General features: G+C 50.3%; 1 long non-coding RNA gene, 2 other non-coding genes and 1 pseudogene across 4 annotated transcripts in view; 3 read left to right on the top strand and 1 right to left on the bottom strand.

Annotated features, from left to right (window-relative positions):
* Window positions 1-3755: 3755 nt before the first annotated feature.
* Window positions 3756-15957, top strand: LOC110743612 (annotated as a pseudogene).
* Window positions 11666-11738, top strand: TRNAV-CAC. The gene has a single exon. It is a non-coding gene; the product is annotated as a tRNA-Val (tRNA).
* Window positions 12078-12159, bottom strand: TRNAL-AAG. Its single transcript has one exon. It is a non-coding gene; the product is annotated as a tRNA-Leu (tRNA).
* Window positions 15958-20964: 5007 nt separating the features above from the next.
* The window catches only part of LOC108586571, a 6336-nt gene continuing 448 nt past the window's right edge, over window positions 20965-26852 (top strand). The window contains exons 1-4 of one of the 2 annotated variants that reach the window (XR_001904073.3): window positions 20965-21760; window positions 22143-22510; window positions 22925-22999; window positions 26674-26852. The exon at window positions 26674-26852 is cut by the window's right edge and continues 448 nt beyond it. This is a non-coding gene — a long non-coding RNA (uncharacterized LOC108586571). Of the gene's footprint in view, window positions 21761-22142; window positions 22511-22924; window positions 23221-26673 lie in introns of those variants that run through there. The other variant, XR_001904072.3, reaches the window with a different exon arrangement.

The following is a 26852-nucleotide window of genomic DNA, read 5'->3' on the forward strand; positions in this document are numbered from 1 at the left end:
AGGGTCCCCGAGCCAACAAGGCATTGGGGCGAATCTGCAGGGCATGGCAGAACCAACGCCTTCCAGCAGGATTCGCTGGGCCAGAGGACCCAGATGGGAAAAAGTTCCACCAGCGCCCGGGCACAGAGGACTCGCGAAGCACAGGCCCCAGGATCTGCTTTGGGGGTCACTCAGAGAGTCACCCACATCGGCTGTCTTTGGGGAGCCAGCGTGAGTGATGGGGAAGCCTCCTACACTCTCACTTTAAAGAAAGATTAAAAAAAAAAAAAAAAAAAAAAAAAAAAAAACCAGGGCCGGCCGGGCGCCGTGGCTCACGCCTGTAATCTCAGCACTTTGGGAGGCTGAGGCGGGCGGATCACGAGGTCAGGAGATCGAGACCATCCTGGCTAACACGAGGAAACCCCGTCTCTACTAAAAATACAAAAACACTAGCCAGGTGAGGTGGCGGCGCCTGTAGTCCCAGATACTCAGGAGGCTGAAGCAGGAGAATGGCGGGAACCCGGGAGGCGGAGCTTCTAGTGAGCCGAGATCGCGCCACTCACTCCAGCCTGGGCAACACAGGGAGAATCCGTCTCATAACAACAACAACAAAAAAAGCAAAAGCAATCCAACGGAGAAAGGATCGCGTTTTCACCAAACAGTGCTGGAGCAGCCATAGGCCAAACTAATGAACCTTAGCAGAGCCTCGCAGCTGAGACAAAAATGAACCCAAAGGAGACGGTGGGCTTGACTGTCACATTTAAAACTATACAACTTCAAAAAGACATAGGAGAAAATCTAGACCTAGAGCTGGGTGAAGAGTTCTTTGACTTGACACCAGGAAAAAAAAAAAAAAAAGTAAGTTGGACCTCACCACAAACCAACAGTTCTCTGTGAAGACTCTGTCAGGAGGATTAGATGTTTTTGAAGTCAAGCAAAAGATCTGAGTAATCACGGGTACTTTTGCAAAAACAATGCTCTTTATCCGACACCTGAAGGTCCTGGTGTCAGAGCTTAACATCTACTCGGGAACACATTTCACAGAAGGAAAAAAAAAAAAAAAAAAAAGGAATGGAATGGATGTACAGGGTTTTTCTGTTTTTTAAAATTCATAAAATCATTAATGCTCACAGTTTGTTGTCATTATTATTATTATTTTGAGATGGAGTGTCGCTCTGTCACCCAGGCGGATGGCAATGGCGCGATCTCGGCTCACTGCAGCCTTCGCCTCCAGGGTTCAAGCGGGTTATTGTAAAAATACAATAACTTTTGTATTTTTCACAGACACAGGGTTTCCCCATGCTGCCCAGGCTGGTCTCAAACTTCTAAACCCAAGTGATCCGCCGGCCTCGGCCTCCCAAAGTGCTGCGCTTACCGGCGTGAGCCACCGCATCTGGTCTTTCGTGTTTCCTTTTTAAGTGAGAGTGTAGAAGGCTTCTCCTGTTCTCATGTCCACTCCGCAAAGGGGGTCGGCTGCAGCGACTTCCTAAGTGACCCTCCCAAAGCAGATTCTTAGGCCTGCGCTTCGCATATCTTCTCTGTGAGGGCGCTCGTGGAGCGGATTCCCAGCCGGCGCCTCTGGCCCAGGAAATCCTGCTGGAAGGTGCGATTGTTCTGCAATGCCCTGTGGATTCGCCCCAGTGCCCTGCTGCTCTAGGGATCCTGGGGACGCTGTACACGGAAGGAAAATACACAAGCAGACCCGACGAAGAAGGTAGTGTGGCTGAGCCATTCTAAGGTCCTGGATCCAGGCCCCAGTCGCTTCGGAGACGTGGGTTCGAATCCCAGCTTGTTGAGACTGCGCCCCTTTTCCCAACGGGTTTCAAAAAAAAAAAAATCGTTGGAACTCACCGTCGCCCCACGCTTGCGCGGGATCAGAGATTCCATTTGGCAGCGCACAGCCCTCCAGTGGACGGGCTCTGCGCCAAGGTCGTCAGCCCTGGTGTCTACAGCAAGTGAGGTGGGTTCAGTCCTTCCTAGGTGGCGATGGTCGAGGCGGGAAGGCAACGGTGTAGACGTCCTTTCCTCCGCGCACCTCTGTAACCAGGTGGAGATAGCGGCAGGATGTTCTAGTACCCGATGTCATAAATTTGAAGTAATGAAGAAAAAAACGGAAAAAGCTGTTACTGTCCGGTTTCAAAACGGGAACCTTTTGCGTGTTAGGTGACATGGGACTTTATGATACTTGCTTCATTTTTGTGTATGCTTGAAATTTTCTATAATTAATAGTTTAAAAAGCTAACAGGCCAGGTTTTTGCCAACTACCATACCTAATCCTTTGCTATTAAATGGTCCGTTCAGTTTCTGGGGAGCTTTGGGGGCATACATGCGATGAATCTGCATTTCAATCAGGTAGGTCAATGTTTTCTTTGCCTGTGTGAATATGAAGAATTGCTTTAAGCCACGCCTGTAATCCCAGCTACTTGGAAGGTTGAGGTGGGAGGATCACTGGAGCCCAAGAGTTTGCAGTTGCAGTGAGCTATGATCATGTCACTGCACTCTAGCCTGGGCAACACAGAGACCCTGTCTCTAAAAATTAAAACTTTTTAACTTACACCTGGGCAGGGGGCTCACGCCTGTAATCCCAGCACTTTGGGAGGCCAAGGCGGGCAGATCACTTGAGCCCAGGCATCCGAGACCAGCCTGGGCAATATAGCGAGATCCCGGCTCTATAAATAAATAAAACATAAAATAAAAAGAATTAAATTTAAAAACTGTTTCGCACCTGCATTTGGAAAGACTGCATATGTGTTTGTGTAATGTATGAAAACTAAGCTGGCCTCTCCAAAACAGAAAGCCTCGGATCCGTCCTGACCACATTGTGCTCCGTAGTCTGACCCTCCGACACCCTACAGGAGTATCTGCTGCTGTCAGTGAGGTCAGCCCCCTTCCCTACCCAGGAAAACCAACGGCCACTGGAGGGCAGCAGAGAGCCACGATCCCAACCAGCCCGGGACAGAAGCGGCTTTTTGTCTGTTTTTTTTGTTTGTTTGTTTGTTTTTTTGAGACAGAGTCTCGCTCTGCCGCCCAGGCTGGAGTGCAGTGGCGTGATCTTGGCTCACTGCAAGCTCCGCCTCCCGGGTTCATGCCATTCTCCTGCCTCAGCCTCCCGAGTAGCTGGGACTATAGGCGCCCGCCACCTCGCCCGGCTAGTTTTTTTGTATTTTTTAGTAGAGACGGGGTTTCACCGTGTCAGCCAGGATGGTCTCGATCTCCTGACCTCGTGATCCGCCCGTCTCGGCCTCCCAAAGTGCTGGGATTACAGGCGTGAGCCACCGCGCCCGGCCTTGTCTGTTTTTCTTTAAGTAACCTGTGCCATCCCGTGGGTCTGAAATAGCCAGAGATGTGGCCGTACAGACGAATCCAGTGCCGGTGGAGGAGAGAGGGGAGCGGGGTGCATTGTACTCCAGCCTCCGACCTGCTGCCCTTGGCAAGGCTGCCAGCCTCTCTGTGCATGGGCGTCCTGATCTGTCACATGGGGATAATAACAGCATGGACCGCAGGGGCTGGCGACACTGAAGAGAGTGAGGTGCGTCAGTGTGGACTGCAGGGGGCTGGCGACAGTAAAGAGAATGAGGTGCGTCAGTGTGGACTGCAGGGGGCTGGCGACACTGAAGAGAGTGAGGTGCGTGGCGGCAGCGCAGGCCGGCCCAGGAGGACCGCGTGGGAGCTTCCACTGCGGAGAGGCTCAGCAGAGGCCCGGCTGAGGACGGCGTTGGGGACGTGCGGGGAAGCGGCTCGTCGAGGGTGCTAAGAAACACTTGTGGGCAGAGAGGATGGACCGCAACTGTGGGGACCTCAAAAACCACATCCAGGCGCCCGCCAGACGGCGCTGCGGGGCAGGGGCTGCAGCGGGGAAGTGCCGAAGGCCTGATGTCCCCGTGGGCGAGGCCCTCGCCTCCACCCACAGCCACACCCAGGTCCGAATTTCTGGGGTGCTGGGAGGTTGGACTATCTCCCGAAGACCCACCGTGGTTACTGTCAGGTGTCCGCAGGACTGGGACTTGCATGAGGAGGACCTGGGCAGACAGGTCTGGGCCTCCCTGGAGCAGGCGACCGTGCTCCGGGGTCCTCCGTCTCTGTGGTCCTGAGCTGGCACCCAAGGGTGACACCCCGCCCTCTAGACATGGCTGAGTGAAATGATAGCACCCTGGCCACGATAGCGCACGCTCGCAGCCCCACCAGCCTAGAACTGCAGGGAGCAGGGGGCGGCATCGCGGGTGGACCAAGGCTTTGGCCTATGGCAGGCCCTGAGCTCAGAATGATGCAGGGCTTTCCCCAAACCCACACTAGGTGCAGGGCTGGGGAGGCCGCTCCAGACGGAGGAGAAAGGGGTGGGGACAGGTGAGGGAAGAGGGGAGCCGCCAGGCAGCAGGTTCTAAATGTGAGAGAGGCAGCGGGAGGCAGATGACCAAAAAGTGAGCACAAGTTGTGGCTTCTGGACCCAGCAAGTTTCCCCCTGGGACATCCCTAAGAAACTCCCAGGTGTAGGGGGACCAGGACGTGCATCGTCAATGAGGGTGGGCAGCCATGTGGATGAGCCCAGAGATTCCAGTGGGGAAAAACGAGACAAGGCCGAGAATGATGTCTAGAGGCCCGGTACCCTCACAGACCCAGGTGCTGGAGCAAGCATAGCCCTGCTCACAGGGCAGACACGGGGAATTGGGGTGACTGAGTGTGCGCACAGCAGGGAACAGACAAATGAAATTAATGACATGGATAAGTTTAAAGACTAAAGAAGGGCCTGTGCAGGCAAATCCTGAGCAGAAATCAATGCAGGAGTTTGATTAGCCTCTGCCTGGAGGGGAAAACTGGTGTTTTAAACTCAGGGCCTAGAGTCCGATGATCAGGAGGAAAGAGGTTCCAGACAGGACACAGATAAGGAACCTCCTCACCCCACCCCAGCCCCCAAGAGACTAGAGCAGAGTGGGAGGCCCACAGGCAGCACAGCCTTCAACTCCTGGTTTCCCCAGAAGACGCTGTGGGCATTTGACCAAGTGACCCCAGAGGCCCCCTCCAGGACACTGTGACAATTTATACCAATCTATCTTTTGCTCTTTGAGCTCTCGTCTTTGCGGGACAGCTCAAATGATGACAATGGCTTTTCTGGCCAACTTACCCAGACTCTGTCCTGAGAGGAGTAAGCAGGGCCCAGTCTACCCAGGGCCCTCCCTGTCTTCTGGAACACCCTGCGAGTCCTTCTGAGACAGTGGCCAGCTTTGCCCACACCAGAGCAGCTGAGCCAGCGGTGGAATGACCAGCTCTGATGACAGACAGCTGTGAGCTCCTGCTGTGGCCCAGGCCCAGGGCTCTAGGGGTCAAGGAGTCAGGAAGAAGAGCCGTGCCAGGGGGGATGCCGGCAGGGGGGCGTTTGGGGGTGGGTGCCCCATCTCAGTCACACGGGCCACCTTCTCCACCTGTACTGAAGAACAGCCCAGAAAACCGGCTCTTTATCTTGGCTTCACTCACTCTGCTGAAGGGCGGGATATTCAGCAGAGATCTTAGAAACAGGACGAATCTCAGGGACAGAAAGCTGAGAGTTTAGAGCCAGCAGGGACCCTTGAGATCATCTCATCCACCCTCATCTTGTTGATGTGAAAACAGGCTGAGAGATGGGAGTGGCTGGCCTGTGGTCACAGAGCAGGTCCCCAAACTTGCCCTCGGCCTGGGTATGCATCGCCTCCAGAAACACACAATGCTGGAAATGAATCCAGATGACTTTCCAAACGGGCAAAGGCAGCGCCAACCCGGTTTCTCCTCCTGGATGCTGAAACAACCAGCAAAAGAGGACCCAGAAGATCACTTCCTTCCACCTCCAGCCTAAGGCGACACAGGAGGATCCCACTTTTTTTTTTTTTTTAGATGGAGTCTCACTGTGTTGCCCAGGCTGGAGTGCAGTGGTACGATCTCAATCTCTGCTCACTGCAAGCTCCACCTCCTGCCTCCTGGGTTCACGCCATTCTCCTGCCTCAGCCTCCCGAGTCGCTGGGACTACAGGTGCGCCCCACCACGCCCGGCTAATTTTTCTGTATTTTCAGTAGAGACGAGGTCTCAATCTCTTGACCTCGTGATCGGCCCACCTCAGCCTCCGAAAGTTCTGGGATTACAAGCATGAGCCACTGCCCAGCCAGGAAGATGCCACTTTGGAAACTCCCCAGAGTCTCCCTTCACAGTTTGGACGGTGCCTTGCTGCTCAGCTCAGACTGGAGGCCTGAAAGATCTTGCTAGGGCTCAATTATGTCCCACCTCTCCCCCCAGAATAATTCATATCTTAGAGATCTGAACCCTAGGACCTCAAAATAGGACTGTATTTGGACATACGGCCTTTAAAGAGGCGATTCCACTAAACTGAGGTCACTAGGGTACGCCCCAAACTAATTTGGTGTCCTTTATGAGAAGAGGAAATTTGGACACAAAAAGACACCAGGGGTGCGTGTGCACAAAAACTATGTGTGGGACCAGGCACTGTGGCTCATGCCTGTAATTCCAGACTTTGAGAGGCCCAGGTGGGAGGATTGCTTGAGCCCAGGAGTTCAACACCAGCCTGGCCAATGTGGGGAAACCCTGTCTATGCTACAAATACAAAAATTAGCCGGGCCTGGTGACACACACCTGTAATCCCAGCTTCTTGGGAGGCAGAGGCATGAGAATCCTTCGACCCTGGAGACAAAGGTTGCAGTGAGGTGAGATTGCATCACTGCACTCCAGCCTGCGCGACAGCGGGAGACTCTGTCTCAAAAAACAAATAAACCGTGTGTGGAAACAGCCAGCAGCGTCTACCTGCAAACCAAAAAGAGAAACCTCAGAAGAGACAAGCCTGCCAGTGGCTTGACCTCGGACTCGCAGCCTCAGACCTGGGAGAAAATTAATCCGTATTGTTGAAGCCCCAGGCTGGGCTATTTTGTTCTGGTAGCCCTAGGAAACTCCTCCAGACGTCTTCACAGACGGCCCTGGCACTCCCAGGCCCATGCCCAGGGTGAAACCTCCAGGAAACCCAAGCCCAGCGCGACCTCCCAGTCACAGGTGAAGGGCTGCCTGGCTGGCTGCTGCCCACACAGGCTCATAGCTCACAGGGAGCCGGGTCTGAAGCCCCATCCGCTCAGAGGCCCCTTCTCCAGAAAGCCGGAGGGAAGATGCCACCACCGCAGCTCTTCACACCGCTGTCCCTCTCTGAGCTCCAGCCTCACCCCATCCGGCACACAGTGTAACGTACAGGTGGGTTTGGGAAAACAGTGGACTCCCAGGCTCTCTTCCGTGCTCAGACCAACTCTGAGAGGAGACGGCCCTCTCCAACAGCTGGCCCATCCAGGGAGGCGGCGCCTGGAACGGGGCGAGGGCTGCCGCGGGGACAGTACCACCCCCACCCGTGGCCCTGGAGAGGTCCAGCAGACAGGGGCAGATCCCGCTCCGCGAGAGGGACTGCGGCGCTGCCCTACTCCCAGGCGCCGTTTCGAGAAGGTGCAGGGGACCCCTGGCTTCGGGTCAGCCGCAGAGGCTCCAGGTTCTCTCCCAGGGCGAGCTGCCAGCGAGCTGGGCCGGCGTCGGCCTGGGGGACTCCCGCGATCGGACTCGCAGGCTCGGGATGTTCCTGGGCGCGACCAGAGGACGCGCTGCCGTTCCAAGGGATGTCCCCGCTCCGCTGCAGCCCAGAGGCGATTCCTTGAACCGCTGTTAGACACTTTCCGGTTGCCAAGCCCTGGAAGAAAGTGCGGACACGGGGAAGTCGCGGAGATGCCGCTGATCCCAAGGCGGGAGCGGAGGACGACAAACGGGTGTAGCGCGATCTGCGCTGGCTCCTGAGAGTGGCTGAGACCGGGCTGAGCGCGGGCTTTTCCCGAACACAAACCAGAAGCTGAGGCTGCGGCAAACGGGCCCACTATCCAGGCTTGTCTCCTTCCTGCCGCTGCTGGGGGTACGCACGGTCCTCGCCCAGCCTCCTGCTCGGCCCCTGCAGCCCCCGCACCCGCCTTTCCCTTGCAGCTCAGTGCGCTCAGCGCCGCCTCTTCCACATCTCCCTGGGCGGAGGCCCCTCTCCATCGCGCAGTGCCGTCCACCGTTGTCCGCCTGTGCGGCCTCGGTCTTCCCTTGTTCTTCACCCCCACCCTTCCCCTCTGGGGAGCAGGATCCTTCCGTTTTGTTTCCTTCGTGCTGTGTCCCCGGGCCTGGAACTGAGCTGCCTTGGCACAGCTGTAAATTCAGTGAGTGCTTCTTCAGTCTTACCTAGTGCTAGTGCGTGTGTTAATTGCTCTAACCGTCGCCTTCCACCACCAGCCAGAAGGCGCTGCTCTCACCTCATTCTACAGAAGAGGAACACACTGCCACCTCAGGGTTGTGTAACTCGCACCTGACAGCCAGCGCAGGAGCTCACCCCGCAAACACACACACACAGGCGGCCCCTGCAGAGGGCCAGCACATTCAACACCACGACCCTCCTGCAGCCCCGAGCGCTCGTCAACAGAAGCTTTTGTCTTCTAGATTTAAAAAGACAGCTGTGGAAAATAAAAACCAGTGCCCCCATCTCCTCAAGGACCAGTACTTTGCACATCACACCCAAAACACAGCAGCACACATTAGCGCCTCCTGTAGACGCACAGTATTGGGTGGGCGTCCCCATGTTGACCATAAACTGGATCCTATGACGGATCCTCATTTCGTTTCTGTAACACGCACTTTTCGTTTTTTAAACCCATCCATTGGCAAGGTCTCTATTCCGGCAGTTCTGGATTGGATGACTTCCGTCACGCCCCTCCCAGCTTCAGTCTCGCGGTGGTCATCATCTTCCTTCATTGCCCAGCATCTCCTTCCATTTATTCACATCTTGATTATTTATACAACGACTTTACCTTGATTACAAGCAACACTAGCAAGACCTTCAAGTTTCAAGGTGCAAGTTACCTGCCCTCCAAGGCTGCGGTAAAGCATTATGTAAACATTAATTACACTCTGGGTCACAGGAATCATTTTGCACAATGCAACTGTCACCTGAGCGGATCCCAGGGAAACACTAACTGCCTGTTGCTGTGTTTGGGGGCTTGTTTTTATGGTTTAGCATTCTATAACAGCTTTATTGGGGTACAATTCAATACAATAAAATCCACTCATTGTAAATATACAGTTCAATGATTTTTAGTCACTCCATAGGATTCTGCAACCATCACCACAATCCACTTTTAAAACAGTTCCGTTACCACAAAGATTTCCAACATGCCCACCTGCAGCCAATCCTGGCTCTCAGCCTCAGCGGTACACAAGAAGTGACCTGCTTTTCCTCTGTTTTCATCTGCCTTTTCTGGAAATATCATATAAATAAACGGTATTAGTGGAATTGCTAGTTTCAAGTTTCACTTTGCTATGCCAAAAATTTAAACATAGGGTTACCATACAATCCATCAATTCCACTCCTAGGTATATATAAAAGAGAGTTTCATATATACCTTTTTGTTCACGTAAAAATATGTACACAAAATATATATGGTATCATTTTTCATTATAGCGAAAAAGTGGAAACAAAGGCTAGGCAAGGTGTCCCATGCCTGTAATCCTAACACTTTGGGAGGCCAAGGTGGGTGGACTGCTTGAGGCCAAGAGTTCCAGACCAGCCTGGGCAAAATAGGGACTACGTCTCTATAAAAAATACAAAAATTAGCCAGGTGTGGTAGTGTACACCTATGGTCCCAGCTACTTGTGAGGCTGAGGTGGAAGGATCACTTGAACCAAGGAGGTGGAGATTGTAGTGAGCTATGATGGCTCCTCTGTACTCCAGCCTGGGTGACAAGAGTGAGAATCTGTCTCAAAAAAAAAAAAAAAAAAAAAAAATTGAAACAACATAAATGTTCATTCATTGATAAATGGATAAACAAAACATGGCATATTCATCTAATGCAAACATTTATTAATTTACTTATTTGTTTATTTATTTGGAGACAGGGATTCGCTCTGTCATCCAGGTAGCAGTGCCCTGCTGTGATTACAGCTCACTGCAGCCTTGGACTCCTGGGCCCAAACAATCCTCCTGCCTCAGCCTCCCAACTAGGTGGGACTACAAGCATGCACTACTATGCCCAGTTAACTTTTTTTTTTTTTTTTTTTGGTAGAGACGTGGTCTTGCTATGTTGCACAGACTGGTTTCCAACTCCTGGCCTCAAACAATCCTCCTACCTCAGCCTACCAAAACACTAGAATTACAGGGGTGAGCCACCATGCCTGGCCTATTTGAAATTTTTAATTGAAAAGCAAAAAATGAACAAAAAGAATTTGGGCCCACATATACTCAGTTATTTGATTTTCACCAAAGGCACCAAAGCAATTCAATGTGGAAATAGTGTCTTTGCAACAATGGGTTCAGGAACAACTGGATATCCATAGGGGAAAGAAATTAACCTTAATCCCAAACTCACACCATAACAAAAAAATTATATGAAATAGAATTTACACTTAAACATACAAGCTGAAATTTAGAAGTTTCCAGATTAAAAAAACATATGAGAGTCTTTTTTTTTTTTTTTTCTTGGAACAGGATCTTGCTCTGTTACCCAGGCTGGAGTGCAGCAGTGAGATCTCTGCTCACTGCAGCCTCCATCTCACAGGCTCAAGCAATACTCTCACCTCAGCCTCCCAAGTACCTACAGAAACTACAAGTGAACGCCATCACTCCCAGCTAATTTTTGGATGTTCTGGAGAGATGATGTCCCAATGTTGCCCAGACTGGTCTCAACTCATGAGCTCAAACAATTCACACACCTCGCCCTCCCAGAGTTCTGGGATTACAGGTGTTGAGCCACCATGCCATGCCAGTTCTTTGTTTTTTGTTTCTTGGGGTTTTCTGTTTGTTTGTGTGTTTTTTTCTTTGTTTGTTTTTAATGGACAAGATATTTAAAGAGATACTTCACACAGTAAGATAAACACATGGGCCATAAACCCATGAAAAAGTGCCCATCTTTTCTTATCAGCTAAATGCAAACTTAAACCATAAGGAATACTACATACCCACAAATGGCTAGAAGTAAAAAAAAAAAAAAAAAATCAATGAAAAGTGCCAAATGTTGCCAAGGGGGTAGCCTTCATAACGCTTGCTTACTGTTGGTGGGAGGAAAGTAATCTAAATGTCCAACAGCAGTGGCTGCTAGGAAAATCTAGAGTTCTACCAAACAATAGAACAATAAAAATGGTGTTTTAGGCTACTTCCTCTTTCATTCCACTCCAATTTCTCTGGACCCACAAGCTTCAGCTGTGCTCACAAATGCGTGGCCTCATATTCCCCAAGCATCTTCTTGTGAATGTCTCTTCTCTTTGAAAATGGTGGGTGCCAGCGCGCCTCTGCTGTTCAATCCCCATACCCACTGTCGCCGCGACATCCTCTCTCAGGACTCCCGTGCCCACTTATGCCACCACATTGCACATGAAAACTTCCTTTTCTCGTTTCTTTTCTCTCTTTCGAGATAAGGTCTTGCTCTGTCGCCCAGGCTGGAGTGCAGTGCTGCAATCATAGCTCAGTGCAGTCTCGACCTCCTGGGCTCCAGCTATCCTGCCGCCTCAGCCTTCCAGGTGCTGAAATATCTTTGTGTGTGTGCTTATGCTCATTAACAAAGCTCGAAGGGACGCATGGAGGAAGCTCTGAATTACGATGAGGAAATAAAAAACGGCCCTGTGTAGTGGGTCATTACGATGGCACACAAAAGCTAAGCAGGTTTCCGTAGTGTAGTGGTTATCACGTTCGCCTCACACGCGAAAGGTCCCCGGTTCGAAACCGGGCGGAAACATTTCCTTCTACTTTTTACCTCATTACTTCAAACGTATTACACTTAGGACTAGCCTACAACACTCCACCACTATCTCCACCTGGTTAAGGAGAAAAGGCTATCCAGGGTATTTATACCGTTGCCTTTCCACCTCAACCACTGGAACCTGGGAAGAACTGAACCCACCTCACTTGCTGTGAACACCAGCGCCGAGGAACTCCCTACAAAGCCCGTCCACTGGACGGCTGCGCGCTGCCAAATGGAATCCAGATCCCGAGCAAGCGTGGGGCCCGAGGAAAGTTCCAACGAATCCTCCTTTGTAACCTATGGGGGGACAAAAATGGACAAACCACGCCAAGCTGGCAGCGGTGGGATTCGAACCCACGCCTCCGAAGAGACTGGAGCCTTAATCCAGCGCCTTAGACCGCTCGGCCACGCTACCTTCTCCCTGGGCTCCATTTACGTATTTTCCTGCTTTATACAGCACCCCCAGAGTCCCCGGGCCTACAAGGCCTTAGGGCGAATCCACAGGGCGTTCCAGAACCACCGCCATCCGGCAGGATTCGCTGGGCCAGAGGCACCAGCTGAGAAACTGCTCCACCAGCGCCCTGGCAGAGAAGATTCGCGACGCGCAGGCCTCGGGATCTGCTTTGGGGACTACTCAGAAAGTCACCCACATTGGCCCTCTTTGGAGAGGTGGCGTGAGAGGAGGGGAAGCCTTCTGCACTCTTACTTTAAAGAAAGATAAAAATAAATAAACCAGGGCAGACCCCGTCAGTCGGGCGGCCGCGTAGTTCTGCAGCCTCCGTGCCACATTCCACCGGCAGCAGCTCAGAGGGGGCGCCTCGGGGGAGAGCCACGGCCCGCGGGGTCCACGGCCCTGTTTGCGGGAGTGCGGCGCCCGCTCTGCCCGGATCCGCCCCAGCCCGGGGCTCCGGCCCGCCGTCCATCCGCGCAGCGGACCGGGAGCAGCCTCGCCGCGCACGGCCCCGCCGGGCTCAGTTCTGGACTCGCGCTTCCGCCGCCCCCGCCTGGCTCCCAGTTTCTTTCAGTCTCCAGCGGAACCGACCTGGTCCCCGGAATCTCCGCCTCCTCCTGGCGCCCCCTCCCCTCCGCCCCGTGCTTTGCTCTCCCGCTTCGTGGCTCGCCCGCGGCTGGCGGAGGAGAGGGGAGGAGACGGGAGGGGAGGGGAGGGGAAAGGAGAGGTCCCCAGGGCCGAAGCGCCCCGGGAGGCGGAGGTCGACCCGGTTTTCCAGCCGCTGCCCCAGCGGGAGTTCCGCGGGTCCCACGCGGCCACCTCCAGCCCCGCGTCGTCAGCGCCGACTTCACGAGCAACCTGAGCCCGCTGGAGGACAGCGAGGACTTCCGCGATCGCCGGGACGCCGCCCCCGGGGGCTGCGCGGGGACCTCCAGGGCCCGAGACGGGCGGCCTGCACTCCTCGCCGCCGCAGCACCCACGCGGGACCCCGCCACCGCCCGCGGGGCAGCAGCGCAGGAGCAGCTCGTCCCATCGCAACGCGTGGCGCGACCTGTCCCACGCCGACCTCAGCACCAGGCAGTCCAGAGCTCGGCGGAGAAGCGGCTCGCGCTGTGGCAGATCTGCGAGTGGATGGTCAAGAGCGTGCCCTGCTTCACGGATGAGGCCGACAGCAGCAGCTCTGCGGGCCGGAGGAATTCACGTCCTCATCTTCTGTTCCTACACAGCAAGTTGACTGGCGCGCAGAACGAAGGAACTGGAAAAAGTGCTCGGTGGATGCTCGATCCAGAGGGCGGCAAGGGTGGGAGATGTCTTAGGACAAGAGCTGCATCCACGGACAACAGCAAATGCGCTCAGAGCCTAAGCCGAGCTGCCGCGAACAAAGCATCCCTGCAGCCTAGCGGGGCAGGGTGGGGGCCGGAGCCGAGGACAGCCCTGGAACCCAATTTTCCAAAAGGCCTGCAAGCCCTGGCTCTCACGGCAACGATGACTTTGATAGCTGGAGTACATTTCGCCCTCGAACTAGCTCAAATGCTAGTACTATTAATGGGAGACTTTCACCCATTATAACCAAAGGGGAAGATCTTAGAGATGGGGATGTGCATTCTGTGGGGTACCGGTCATCTTCGGCAAAGATGGCCCCTACTCCACCCCGTATGTCTGAGAAAAGCAATCCCAAAACATGGAAAAGGTTTGGATAATCTCAACCTTCTCTGAGTACTGACATCATTAACTGTGTGGACCCAGTTCGCCCCTGGCACCATGATGTAGCAGACGCGATGCTACTCATTTGTGCCACCAAACACCAGTGTGAATTCGCCCAGCCAAACTACAAAAAAATAGACGTAGTGCCAGTCCAACACGAGCCCTTTGCCCCAGATGCCTATGCAAACGTTTGCTCCAGGACCACAAATCAAGTTGTGGAGCTGTCAGTCCGTGTAACTGTGCAGCGGGACTCCTGGAGGAGTTGCTGACTCCTGACTCTCCTCCCCATAATGACATTATTGATGGGGGCCAGCCCCTCCACACCTGTGGATATTTCTGTCAGGTAGGACAAGAGACTGACAAAAGAAATAAGACAGAGACAAAGTATAGAGAAAGAAAAGTGGGCCCAGGTGTGGGTGTTTCTCGTCAGGTGGGACGAGAGACTGAGAAAAGAAATAAAACACAGAGACAAAGTATAGAGAAAGCAAAGTGGGCCCAGGGGACCGGCGCTCAGCATACAGAGGACCAGGGGCGCTGGCACTGGTCTCTGAGTACCCTCAGTATTTATTGATCACTATCTCTACTATCTCAGCGAGGGGGATGTGGCAGGACTATAGGGTAATTGTGGGGAGAGGGTCAGCAGGAAAACAAGCGGGCAAAGGCCTCTGTGTTATGAATAAGTTTAAGGAAAGGTGCTGTGCCTCCATGTGCACGTAGACCAGATTTATGTCTGACTTTACACAAATATCTCAGTGCAGTAAAGAGCAGTATTGCCACCAGCATGTCTCACCTCCAGTCATAAGGCGGTTTTCTCCTATCTAAGTAAATAGAATGTACAATCAGGTTTTACACCAGGACATTCCATTTCCAGGGACGAGCAGGAGACAGATGCCTTTCTCTTGTCTCAGCTGCAAAGAGGCCTTCCTCTTTCACTAATCCTCCTCAGCACAGACCCTTTACAGGTGTCGGGCTGGGGGACAGTCAGGTCTTTCCCTTCCCACGAGGCCATATCTCAGGCTGTCTCAGTGGGGAGAAACCTCAGACAACACCCAGACTTTCTTGGGCAGAGGTCCCTGTGGCCTTCCGCAGTGCATTGTGTCCCTGGGTACTGGAGACTGGAGAATGGTGATGACTTTTTACCAAGCATACTGCCTGCAAACACATTTTTAACAAAGCACATCCTGCACAGCCCTACATCCCCTAAACCTTGAGTCAACACAGCACATGTCTCTGCGGGCACAGGGTTGGGGCTAGGGTTACAGATTAACAGCATCTCAAGGCAGAATAATTTTTCTTAGTACAGAACAAAATGGAGTTTCTTATGTCTTCCGTTTTCTACATAGACACAGTAACAGTCTGATCTCTCTTTCTTTCCCCACAAGCATGACACCAGCGGATCCTGGGGTAGCCCAACCCAACAGCCAGGTTCTGGGCCGATCGTGATGGGCCTTCATTCAGTCATGTCGACCTATGGCAGCCAGGCATCTCACAACAAAACGATGCCTCCCAGCTCCCATACCCACCCTGGACACGCTCAGCAGACATCTGCAGTTGATGGCCGTGCCCTGCCTCACATGGGAAACATCAAGCCCCACACCTCAGGTATGAACCACCTGACCCCAGAGGAGACACCTTTACCAGTGCCTCTGCCCCACCCCACGCAGACGAGTGCCCTGGGCTCTACTCCTCCGTGAGCAGCTGCAGTGGCTATGGCAGAATGGGCCGGGCCTTCTCCACCAGGGGAGGCTCCCAAGTGACTTGGACGGCAATGCTCACTGAGCACTGGGATTGGGACGTGGAATCCAAGTCTTCATGTGGAATGACCTCATGGATGGAGACACTGAATTTTAACCTTCACCATGTGTTGCCCAACCAAAGCGCCCCCCACAGTGTCCAGAGGAGGCCACATAGCTGGGTGTCAGGCTGAGAATTAGCGACCAGGCTACGCTTAAAAGTACTTCAGATTGGCCGGGCGCGGTGGCTCGCGCCTGTAATCCGGGCACTTTGGGAGGCTGAGGCGGGTGGATCACGTGGTCAGGAGATCAAGACCATCCTGGCCAACATCGTGAAACCCGTCTCTACCAAAAATACAAAACTTAACTGGACATGGTGGTGGGTGCCTGTAGTCCCAGCTACTTGGGAGACTGAGGCAGGAGAATCGCTTGAACCGGGGAGTCAGAAGTTGCAGTGAGCCGAGATTGCACCACCACTCGATCCAGCCTGGGCGACAGAGTGAGACTCTGTCTCAAAAAAAAAGAAAAAAAAAAAAAGAAAGAAAGAAAAAGAAAAAAAACTTCCACAAAAATGTTTACAGTATAATTCTTCATGATAACCAGTAAGTGGAAACAAAGGCTGGCAGTGGCTCAGGCCTGTAATTCCAGCACTTTGGGCGGCCAAGGCAGATGGACTGCTTGCAGTCAGGAGTTTGCGACCAGGTTAGGCAACATGACAAAACCCCGTCTCTATAAAAAAATACAAAAATTATGGCTGGGCACGGTGGCTCCTGCTTGTAATCCCAGAACTTTGGGAGGCCAAGGCGGGCGGATCACGAGGTCAGGAGATTGAGACCATCCTGGCTACCACGGTGAAACAAAAAAATTAGCCAGGCATGGTGACGGGCACCTGTAGTCCCAGCTACTTGGGAGGCTGAGGCCGGAGAATGGCGTGAACCCGGTAGGCAGAGGTTGCAGTGAGCCAAGATCAGCCACTGCACTCCAGCCTGGGCAACAGAGCAAGACTCTGTCTCAAAAATAAAAATAATAAAAAAAATTAGCCAGGCATGGTGGTGTCCCCCTGTGGCCTCAGCTACTTGGGAGGCTAAGTTGGGAAGCTAACTTGAACCCAGTAGGTGGAGGTTGCGGTGAGCCAAGATTGTGTCACTGCAGCCTGGGGCACGGAGTGAGAACTTGTCTCAGAAAAAAAAAAAAAAAAAAGAAACAACTTAAATTTCCATGAGTTAATGAAGGGATCAATAAAATACAGTATATTCACACAAAGCTAAACATTTTTGTTTTTTTTTTTTTTTTGAGACAGGGCCTCACCCTGTTTCCTAGGCTGGAGTGCAGTGGTGTGATCACAGTTCACTGCAGCCTTGATCTCCTGGACTCAAGCAATCCTCCTGCCTCACCCTCCCAAGTAGCTCATACTACAGGTGTGAGCTGCCACACATGGCTAATATTATAAAATTTTTTGATAGAGACAGGGGTCTCCCTATGTTGCACAGGCTGGTCTTGAACTCCTGGGCTCAAGGGATCCTCCTACCTTGGCATCCCTAAGTGCTGGGATTAAAAGTGTGAGACACCACGCCTGGTCAACAATGCAATATTACTAAGCCATAAAAAAGAATGAAATATTAGTATGTGGTACAATATAAATGAACCTCAAAAATAGTATGCTAAGTGAAAGAAGCCATATATGAAAAGCCCTGTATTATATGATTCAATTTATATGAAATGTCCAGAGTAGGTAAATCCATAGAGACAGAAAGTAGATTACCAGGGGCTGGGGAGAGGGAAAGTGAGGAATGATGGCTAATGGACTTGGGGCTTGTTTTGGGGGTGATTAGAATGTTCTGAAATTAGCTGCTGGTAATGACTGCACATTATTGAACATGCTTTTATTTTATTTTACTTTATTCATTTTTTTTTGAGACAAGGTCTGGCCCTATTGTCCAGGCTGGAGTGCCATGGCACCATCTCGGTTCACTGCAGCCTCGACCTCCTGGGCTCAAGTAATCTTCCCCTCAGCCTCCCAAGTAGCTGGGACTACAGTCACATACCACTACGTCCTGCTACTTTTTCTATTTTTTGTAGAGATGGAGTTTTGCCATGTTGCCCAGGCTGGCCTCGAACTTCTGAGCTCAAGCGACCTGCCCTTCTTGGCCTCCCAAAGTGCTGGGATTACAGGCGTGAGTCACTGTACCTGGCCAAATTGTACACTTTTAAAGGTGAATTTTATGATACATGAATTATATCTCAACTTTAAAAATAATGTGCAGCAAAAAAAAAAAACAACAAAAAACACTGCTGCATGTAACAACATGAACAAATATAAAAATATAACATTAGCAGAATGAATCAAGACACCAAAAACTACATAGGGGTTATTCTATTTATGTGAAGCTCAAAAACGAATGTAGGTGTGAGAAGTCAAAAGCGTGGCTGCATTTAAGAAGAGCAGGATACTGGCCGAGGGAACACCGGGGGTGGTTCTGCGGCGCTGGGAATGTTCTATTTGTTGATCTGGGTGGTGGCTGCATGGGTGCGTTCATGGCATATTTTACTTCAGTAAAAAGTATATTAAACTATCAAGAGAATACAATCAACTGGCCAGAAATGTAAGGTTTGTTTCTGCGCTCTCAATTCTGTTCCACTGGTCTATGTGCCTATCTTTATGCCAATACCATTCATCTTGATTACTGTAGCTTTATTTATTTATTTATTTATTTAGATAGAGATGGATTCTCGCTCTGTTACCCAGGCTGGAGTGCAGTGGTGCGATCTCGGCTCACTGCAAGCTCCACCTCCCGGGTTCACGCCATTCTCCTGCCTCAGCCTCCCGAGTAGCTGGGACTACAGGCTCCTGCCACCACGCCTGGCTAATTTTTTGTATTTTTAGTAGAGACGGGGTTTCACTGTGTTAGCCAGGATGGTCTCGATCTCCTGACCTCGTGATCCACCCGCCTTGGCCTCCCAAAGTGCTGGGATTACAGGTGTGAGCCACTGCTCACACCCAGCTAATTTTTGTAATTTTAGTAGAGACAGCGTTTCACCATGTTGGTCAGCCTGGTGTTGAACTTCTGACCTCAAGTGATCCACCTGCCTCAGCCTCCAAATTGTTGGAAGAACAGGCGTGAGCCACCGTGCCTAGCCAATTATTATTATTAGTAGTATTATCATCATCATTATTATTATTTCTAGAGACGAGGTCTCCCTATGTTGTTCAGGCTGGCCTCGAGCTCCTAGGTTCAAACGATCCTCCTGCCTTAGCCTCCCATAGTGCTGAGATTATAGGCGTGAGCCACCACAACTAGCTGATCTTCTTTATTTTAATAATGTTTTATAGGCCGAGCACAGTAGCCTTTTTTTTTTTTTTTTTTTTTTTACTAAAGATACCAAAATTAGCTGGGCATGGAAACCAGTGCCTGTAATTTCAGCTACTTGGGAGGCTGAGGCAGGAGAATCGCTTAAACCCAGGAGTCAGAGGTTGCAGTGAGCTGACATCACACCACTGCACTCCAAAAAATGTTTTATAATTTTCAGAATACAAGGCCCACACTGCTTTTTAAAATATTTATCTATTTATTTATTTATTTAAATTGTTATAATTTTTTTTTTCGAGACGGAGTTTCGCTCTTGTTGCCCAGGCTGGAATGCAGTGGCATGATCTCGGCTCACCACAACCTCCGCCTCCCTGGTTCAAGTGATTCTCCTGCCTCAGCCTCCCAAGTAGCTGGGACTACAGGTGCACACTACCATGCCCAGCTAATTTTGTATTTTTACTAGAGAGGGGTTTCTCCATGTTGGCCGGGCTGGTCTCAAACTCCCGACCGCAGGTAATCTGCCTGCCTCGGCCTCCCAAAGTGCTGGGATTACAGGTGTGAGCCACCACGCCCAGCCTAAATATCTATTTCTAAGTATTTTTTTAATTTTCGATACTATAGTGAATGGAATTGTTTACCTAATTTCATTCTTGAATTATTGCCAGTTTAAAGAAATACAATTTCAAAGTAACAAAACTAGTTACCGGTAGGTAAAAAAAAATTAAAGAAAGAAAGAAAAGAGGCTGAGCGCAGTGGCTCACACCTGGAATCCCAGCACTTTGGGAGGCTGAGGAGGGCGGATCACGAGGTTAGGAGATCGAGACCATCCTGGCCAACACGGTGAAACCCTGTCTCTACTAAAATACAAAAAAATTATCCAGGCGTGGTGGCAGGCGCCTGTAATCCCATTTACTCGGGGGCTGAGGCAGGGGAATCGCTTGAACCCAGGAGATGGAGGTTGCAGTGAGCTGAGATTGCGCCACTGCACTCCAGCCTGGCGACAGAGCAAGACTCCTTCTCAAAAATTAAAAAAAAGAAAAGAAATACAATTAATTTTTGTATATTGGTTTTGTATCCTCCATTCTTGCTAAATTTATTTATTATACCTAATAGGGTTGTAGTTTGGTTTGGTTTTGTTTGTTGTTGCTGTTTGGGTTTTTTGTTTGTTTCTTTGTTTTTGAGACAGGGACTCTCTCTGTCACCCAGGCCTGGAGTGCAGTAGCAGGATCATAGCTCTCTGCAGTCTTGACTTCCTGGGCTCAAGGGATCCTCTCACCTCAACCTCCCCAGTAGCTGGGGCTATGGGCACATGCCATCACGCCCAACTGATTTTTTTTTTTTTTTGTAGATACAAGGTCTCACTATGTTGCCCAGGCTGGTCTGAAACTCCTGGGCTCGGCTGGGCATGGTGGCTCACGACTGTAATCCCAGCACTTCGGGAGGCCGAGGCAGATGAATCACAAGGTCAAGAGATCGAGACCATCCTGGCCAACATGGTGAAACCCCGTCTCTACTAAAATACAAAAATTAGCTGGGTGTGGTGGCACATGCCTGTCGTCCCAGCTACTTGGGAGGCTGAGACAGGAGAATTGCTTGAACCCGGGAGGCAGAGGTTGCAGTGAGCCGAGATCAAGCCATTGCACTCCAACCTGGGTGACAAGAGCAAAACTCCATGTCCCCCCAAAAAAAAGAATTCGGGGAGTTCATAAAGTGAAAGCAAGGTTATTAAGAAAATAATGGAGGCTGGGCGCAGTGGCTCATGCCTGTAATCCCAGCACTTTGGGAGGTCGAGGCGGGTAGATCACGAGGTCAGGAGATTAAGACCAGCCTGGCTAACACGATGAAACCCTGTCTCTACTGAAAATGCAAAAAATTAGCCGGGTGTGGTGGCGGGCGCCTATAGTCCCAGCTACTTGGGAGGCTGAGGCAGGAGAATGGTGTGAACCCGGGAGGCGGAGCTTGTAGTGAGCCAAGATCGCACCACTGCACTCCAGCCTGGGTGACTGAGCGAGACTCCGTCTCAAAAAAAAAAAAAAAATTCTAGAGGAAAAGACATAAAACATCAATAAGAAATTCTACAATTATTAGAAACAGTGTAGAAACCACAAAGGGTGGCAGTCATGCATTGCAGGGGACACCAGTGAGTTTCCACCTCGGTGAGCCAAGGAAACTCCCGAGCAGACACAGAGGCACGAAAAGCAGCATCTACTCCTTACCGGGCGTCAGTCACAGCCCCCACTACTCCCTCAAACGCTTGGTCTGGTGCCAACTTATTCTAAAGAGGAAAAAGAGTTTCTTCAAACAGAGGGAGGACAAACAATAAAGGAAGGATGGATAAAGTTACCAGATGGAGGAATAGCTGTGCCACAGCTGCTAGAAGCCACAGTCGTGCTGGCTGTACATGAAACTACCCATCTAGGCCAAGAATCACTCGAAAAGCTGTTAGGCCGGTATTTCTACATCTCACACTTGCCAGCGTTTGCTAAAACTGTAGCGCAGCAATGCGTTACCTGTCGACAGCACGATGCAAAGCAAGGCCCGTCTGTGCCTCCCGGCATACCAGCCTATGGAGCAGCTCCTTTTGAAGATCTTCAGGTGGACTTCACAGAGATGCCTAAATGCGGAGGTAACAAGTATTTACTCGTTCTAGTGTGTACTTACTCTGGGTGGGTGGAGGCTTATCCAACATGAACTGAAAAAGTTCGTGAAGTAACCCGTGTGCGTCTTGGAGATCTCATCCCTAGGTTTGGACTGCCCCTAGGAATCGGCTCAGATAATAGGCCAGCATCTGTGGCTGACTTGGCAAAGAAGACAGCAAAGGTATTTGTAATCACATGGAAGTTACATGCCGCTTATCGACCTCAGAGTTCGGGGAAGGTGGAGCGAATGAATTGAACTATCAAAAATAGTCTAGGGAAAGTATGTCAGGAGACAGGATTAAAATGGATACAAGCCCTTCCTATAGTATTGTTTAAAATTAGGTGTACCCCCTCTAAGAAAACAGGATACTCCCCCTATGAAATTGTGTATCATAGGCCTCCTCCTATACTGCGAGGACTTCCGGGTACTCCCCAAGAGTTAAGTGAGATTGAATTACAGCGGCAGCTACAGGCCTTGGGGAAAATTGCCCAGACTATCTCAACTTGGGTAAATGAGAGGTGCCCAGTCAGCTTATTCTCCCCAGTTCACCCTTTTTCTCCAGGTGACCGTGTGTGGATCTAGGACTGGAACGTGGCTCCATTGCGGCCACGGTGGAGGGGACCCCAGACCATTATCCTGACCACTCCCACAGCGGTAAAGGTGGAAGGAATCCCAGCCTGGATTCGCCACAGCCGCGTGAAGCCCACAGCCACTGAGACCTAGGAGGCCAAACCAAGCCTGGACAATCCCTGCAAAGTGACCCTGAGGAAAACGACAAGCCCTGCTCCAGTCAGACCCGGAAGCTGACTGGTCTACACACGGCTGAAACATGAGGAAAATCGTCTTGGGACTTCGACTTGTGTGTTAAAAGCTTCCACTGCTTCTTCCCACACAGAGCACTGCCTTCAGTGCATACATCAGGTCACTGAGGTAGGACAAGTTAAGACACTCTTTTTATTTTGTAGCCATTATGAATGCCTAGGAATTCCAAAGGCAACCTGTCTGTATAATAACACCCAGTACAAGGTATGTGATCCGGGAAATGACCAGCCCGATGTGTGCTATGACCCCTCTGAACCTTCCATGATCACAGTCTTTGAAATAAGACTAAGGACTGGTCCTTTCCTAAACGACACAAGTAAAGTAATAGGTAAAACAGAAGAAAGGGGGGTCCCCAAAAATGTAACCTTAAAATCTGATGCCTGTGACGCTGTTAATAGTAAGCAATATGGAAAAGGATGCGGTTCTCTAGAGCAGGAAAAAAGTTACACAGCAGCAAATAAGTATGTCTGTCAAGAATTATATTTATGTGACATGTGTCAGTACTGGTCTTGTGTCATTTAGGCTACCTGGAAAGAAGATGAAAAAGATCCTGTTTGGCTCCAGAAAGGACAAGCCAGCTGCAACCCTTTAGAACTGGTAATCACAAACCCCACAGACCCAAAATGGAATAAAGGAAAATACATAACATTAGGCATTGATGAAAAAAGACTAGATCCTAGCGTAAGCCTCCTAATAAAAGGAGATGTTCAAAGACACTCCCCAGAACCAGTATTTCAGACTTTCTATGATAAACTAAAAGTGCCAGGACCTGAAATTCCAGGAAAAACTAAAAATTTGTTTTTGCAATTAGCCAAGCATGTAGCCCAGTCTCTAAAAGTCACTTCATGTTATGTTTGTGGAGGAACTGTAATGCGAGATCACTGGCCATGGGAAGCCTGAGAATTAGTTCCTGCAGACCCAGTTCCTCATGAGTTCCCTGCCCAAAAGAACCACTCTGACAATTTTTAGGTTCTAAAAACCTCAATCATTGGACTCTATTGCATAGCTAGAGAAGGGAAGGGATTTACTCATCCTGTAGGGCAGCTGAGTTGTCTTAGGCAAAAGCTGTATAATGGTACCACAAAAACAGTTACATGGTGGAGTTCCAATTACACAGAAAGAAATCCATTCAGTAAATTTCCAAAGTTGCAGACTGTTTGGGCCCACCCAGAATTCCACCGGGACTGGACGGCCCCCACCGGGTTATACTGGATATGGGGACACAGAGCTTATGCTAAGCTACCTGATCAGTGGACAGGTAGCTGTGTAATTGGCACCATTAAGCCATCTTTCTTCTTACTGCCCATAAAAACAGGTGAACTTCTAGGCTTCCCAGTTTATGCTTCCTGCGAAAAACGAAGCATAGCCATAGGTGATTAGAAAGATGATGAATGGCCCCCAGAAAGAATCATACAATACTATAGACCCGCCACTTAGGCACAAGATGGCTCATGGGGATATCAGACCCCCATCTATATGCTCAACGAGTCATACAGTTACAAGCTGTTTTAGAAATTATTACTAATAAAACCAGTCAAGCCTTGACTGTTCTTGCCCAGTAAGAACCTCTGATGAGAAATGCTATCTATCAAAATAGACTAGCTCTTGACTACTTGCTAGCAGCTGAAGGAGGAGTTTGTAGAAAATTCAACCTTCCTAATTGTTGTCTACACATAGATGATCAGGGGCAGGTAGTTGAGGATATGTTAAAGATATAACACAACTGGCACATGTACCCATACAAGTGTGGCATGGACTTAATCCACGAGCCATGTTTAGAAATTGGTTCCCAGCAATAGGAGGATTTAAAATTCTTATAATAGGAGTAATAATAATAATAGGAACCTGCTTACTGCTCCCTTGTCTGATACCTGTACTTCTCCAGATGATAAAAAGCTTTGTCGCTACTTTAGTTCACCAAAGTGCTTCAGCACAAGCATACTATATAAATCACTGTGTCGGCGGTGGTGGCTCAAGCCTGTAATCCCAGCACTTTGGGAGGCCGAGGCGGGGTGGATCCGCGAGGTCAGGAGATCGGGGAGACCATCCTGGCTAACATGGGTGAAATTTGTCTCTACTAAAATACAAAAATAGCGAGGCCGAGGTGTGAGCCTGTAGTCCCAGCACGCTACTTTCCTGGGCTGAAGTAGGGAGAATGGGTGTAGACAGGGCGGAGCTTACAGTGAGCAAGATCAGCGCCACTGCCTCCAACCCTGGAAGCGACTGTGAGACTCCGTCTCAAAAATAAATAAATAAATAAACCTTAATAAATAAATCACTGTCAATCTGTTGCATAGGAAAACATAAATAATAAAAATAAAAGTGAGAACTCCCACTAATAAAATGAGCGAAAGTCACAAAGGGGGGAAATGAGGAAAGAGAAAGACCCTCTCACATTGTTTTATATTGTTTTATCCTCAGTACCTGTTCTTAGGAAAAAAAAAAAAAAAGGAAGAAGAAGAACAATAAAGTAAAACCAAAGACAGGCAGCCCGGCGCCAGGCCCAGGTCTGCCTGGCCTAAACCCAGTAGTTAAAAATCAACTCATGACTTAGAAACCGATGTTCCTAACATTGTATAGAAGAACATTGTGAAACTCCCTGCCCTGTTCCGTTTCTCTCTGACCACCGGTGCATGCAGCCCCTGTCACATACCCCCTGCTTGTGCAAATCAATCACGACCCTTTCATGTGAAATCTTTAGTGTTGTGAGCCCTTAAAAGAGACAGAAATTGTGCACTCGGGGAGCTCGGATTTTAAGACAGTAGCTTGCGGATGCTCCCAGCTGAATAAAGCCCTTCCTTCTACAATTCGGGTCTGAGAGGTTTTGTCTGCCGCCGGTCCTGCTACAGTTCAACATGGAGGCTTCATCTTCCCTTTTTCTTTTTTGTCACCGCCTGTAAATAAACAGGCAACATGGCCCGGGCCAGGTAGAGAACCATCTGCATAATAAAAGATTGGGGTTGGGGGCGGACAGCTTTTCCCGCCCTATGAAAATGACAGCTAGCCCTGACCAGTTTTTCTTGCCTTACCCAAATAAAACACCTGATCCGACCAATCTTTGGGCCCTATGTAAATAAGGCACCGCCTCCTCAAGCTCTTCTGTAAAACCTGCTGCATTTCACCACAAAACCGGCAACCCATTTCTCCCAGACCCGGGCCTGCTACCGAGAGCGCTTCTCCTCTTCCTGTCGCCTATTAAACTTCAGCTCTAAAGCCCACCCTTTATGTATCTGCAGCCTATTTTTCCATGGCCATCAGACAACGGGTATTTACCCCAGACAATGACACTTAAGTAATTTTTCGACACTTTCCGGAGGTAATTTGCCTATGCGTACCTTTAAAAGTTACAGAATTGGGCCGGGTGTGGTGGCTCACGCCTGTAATCCCATCACTTTGGGAGGCGGAGGCGGGCGGATCATGAGGTCAGGAGTTCAAGACCAGCCTGGCCAAGATGGTAAAACCCCGTCTCTACTAAAAATATAAAAACTAGCCAGGTGTGGTGGCGGGCGCCCGTAATCCCAGCTACTCGGGAGGCTGAGGCAGGGGAATTGCTTCAACCCGGGAGGCGGAGGTTGCAGTGAGCCGAGATCACGGCCACTGCACTCCAGTCTGGCGACAGATTGAGACTCTGTCTCAAAAAAAAGAGAAAGTTACAGAATTGGCCGGGCGCGGTGACTCGCGCCTGTAATCCTAGCAGTTTGTAAGGCCGAGGGAAGAGGAGTTTGAGATCAACCTGAGCAATATTGCGAAACGCGTCTTTACAAAATAATACCAAAATTAGCCAGGCGTGGTGGTACGCACCCATGGTTCTAGCTGCTCCGGAGGCTGAGGTGGGAGAATCGCTGGAGCCCAGGAGGTCGAGACTGCAGTGAGCTGTGTTTGTGCCACTACACTCCAACCTGGGTGACAGAGCAAGACCCTGTTTGAAAAATAAATAAATACGTAAATAAATAAGGAAATAAATAAATAACATTGCTTGTAGAGCTGAGTAGGGTGGCACACGCCTGTAATTGCAGCTACTCAGGAGGCTGAGGCAGGAGGATGGATCAAGCCCAGGAGGTTGAGCCCAGCTTGGGCTAAATTGCATAAACCAACCCCCCCCCACCCCCTCCTAAAAAAAAAATAAAAAAAATATATATATATATGACAAATAAGTTAAAGAATCCATGAAAATAGTCTAAAAAGCTTTAAAACAAAAAGCAATATACGTGGCATGGTTGAGGGTGCTTTTTATGTTCTTAAAGCTCATTTACTCTACTTTTTCTTCTTAGGTGTGTCTAATTATTCCATAGTGAGCACATGTTAATGAAAAAGGTTTAGTGTCTAAACATACAAATAGGAAATCCTCCGGAACTGAAAGAGCAGGCTGGAGGGACGGAACAGAGCCTGGCACGTGCTCTGGGAGCACCTCGGGGGCTGAGCACTGGTAGACGGTGCCTCTGTCTCCCAA

Source organism: Papio anubis, chromosome 5 (assembly GCF_008728515.1).
Source record: "Papio anubis isolate 15944 chromosome 5, Panubis1.0, whole genome shotgun sequence".
Classification (NCBI taxonomy): domain Eukaryota; kingdom Metazoa; phylum Chordata; class Mammalia; order Primates; family Cercopithecidae; genus Papio; species Papio anubis.